Below are 2,484 nucleotides of genomic sequence, written 5' to 3' on the forward strand. Positions count from 1 at the left end.
ATTATAAATCTGAGCGTGGTGAAAGTTGGGCAGCACACTGACGTCTTTTGTCCCTCTGTGTGCTCGTAAGGGTCTGACCCTTTCACGCCTTTGATTTTTTCCTCGTATCTTTTCTTTGGTCTTTTCGTCGAGTCTGTCTTTGTACGGACCGGCATTGTTCTCCTTTTGTTATGTACATTCCTTTTTTGTGCAGCAAAGAAAAAACAAGAAGGTATTGGAACCGGAGAATGAACGTTTTGCGGATGTTGCAAACGCTTGCATTTGCTGCGGTACTTGGATTGTTTTGCCACGAGTTCCCGGCATGCAGTGCGCGAAAATCACGTGATTGCTAAACAAGGGGGAGGGTGCACCCGGGCTCCTCGGCTGTAATTGGTCCAACCCAGAGTCGATCATGACCAATTGGCCAATCCAACACCTTTCATTATATATACCCTTCCTAAAATCCATTGGCCCATAAAAACAAAAAATCGCCAGCGGCCCACCGGGCATTTGCTATGGACGCTTGTGACGGGGACGCTCGTGAGGCATTAAACCCACAGCTCTGGTTCTGCTGTGGCTTTAATGTCTGTTTCTGACCTGTGCAGGTGAAGCAGCTTCACCCCGTGTGTCTGCTGGTTTGTTTTTTTTAAGCTAGCTTTGTTAGCACGTTTATTCCCAGCTAGCTTTAGTTGATCCCGAGCTCAAAAAACAATAATGTGAAACAACCTGTTTATTTCTACTTGACTTCATTAAAAATATCAAACATGAGGAAAACAAGGACACACACACACACACACACACACACACACTGCAGCATCGCTGAGTGAACGACAGTTTCAAACAGTCCAACCGATTTCACTTTGAAAAACAAAACCCCAAAAACATCGTTGGCGTTCATCTACAACAGAAAAATAAATGAGTAAGCAGAGTTTCACTTCCAAAGACTTTGCATCCAATCTGATAATAATCGAGGGATAAAAACGACCTGATGTTCCCGTTTGATTTCCAAAAATATACAATATTTATATAATTACAGTGAAACCTCGGGCCGGCGGCTCGTTTTGGGAGCAAACTCTTGACTTTAAAGCTGCGACACTAACGATCTGAGTTACATCCACACAGAAACACACCTACAAAAATAGAGTGTCAACATTTTACACATCCACCGCCGCCTGCTCTGTGATCACACACAGACAGCCGCTTGTAAACCCACCGAGGGGGAAACACCACGTCGACCAGCTCTCTGAAGGTCAGAGGTCAAACGAGTCGAGTCCAACACAAAGAGGAGGAGACTGCTCTTTCTGGAAGTTAAAGATTCAGCTTTGTTTACTCTGAACTGCTCGTGTCCCGTTTCTTCCCCCGGTTTCCTGTTTATTAATATTTACTTGTCGGCTTTAAGTCAGCAGGTTTGAGTCGGATCAAATGATCCTGATTTTTCAGGAGAAGCTAATGAAAGAATGCAAAAGAACAAATACCCCGAACGATTAAACTGAAGGTGTTTGATGGGAAAAATCATCTCCAGCCTCAGCCTGAGGCTCCTGCAGAGGAACGTCAGCGGTGGAGCGGCCTCTGGTGGGCAGGTCAAACCTGCAGCAGCCCTTCATCACGTTTGAGCTCGTTTTATTTCATTGAAAATAAAGTGAGGAAGAATAAATTCTGATGATCACTCAGGAAGTTTTTGAACCTTTTTTCTCTGACTGCTTCCCTGCTGTCGCTGCAAATCTCGTGTCACTTCCCGTTGGGTGACGTGAGGTTAAAGGTCACACACTGCTCGCCTCATCTTTTATGGTGTCAGTTTCGAGACGTTTGAGCGGCTGAAGCTTCTCGTCCCGCTCTGCGCTCTCATTGGCTGACGATGAGCTGTCGCAGGTACGACTGCGTGAGGCCTCGCAGCTCCTCCAGCGTGTAGTCCTCGGGCATCGGCAGGCGGCTGATGTGCGGCGCCAGCTGGGCGAGCGGGATGCTAAGGGAGTCGGCCGTATCGCCCTGCTGCAGCTACACCCGTCACACCGCACACGCCGCCCTCTGCTGAACACTGAAACGAAGCTTTACGAGTGTAAATGTAACCTGAACGCTCGACAATCAGAAGTCAAAGAAAAATCAGCGGCGGCTCACCTGAAAGGCGGCTTCGTATCTGGCGAGGGCGTCGGCCACAGAGGCAGTTGGGGGCAGCATGAACTAGAGGTGGACGGCCACGCAGCGCTTCCAGTCCAGCTCGCCGCACACGTTCACCAAAGAGTCGGTGGACTGCCACACCTGCAGAGAACACCGTCAGCATCCAACCACAGCTGAAGACTGAGTGGAGGTTGTGCAGATCTCCGCAGGCAGCAGCCCTGATTTCACCCTGAAGTCAGCTTTATACTTTATAAGCATTATTAACATGGATGCAACGACTGAAGTCACTGAACAATAACCACGAGAGAAGCTCGTGAAAATATTTCTTGTTTTACACGCTGTTGATTCTTTCCTGGTAGGACGTGATGCGCCAAAACCAGCAGAAGGTGG

The sequence above is a fragment of the Haplochromis burtoni genome, unplaced genomic scaffold (assembly GCF_018398535.1).
Source record: "Haplochromis burtoni strain Fernald_Lab_line unplaced genomic scaffold, NCSU_Asbu1 Contig_1130, whole genome shotgun sequence".
In the NCBI taxonomy this organism is placed as follows: domain Eukaryota; kingdom Metazoa; phylum Chordata; class Actinopteri; order Cichliformes; family Cichlidae; genus Haplochromis; species Haplochromis burtoni.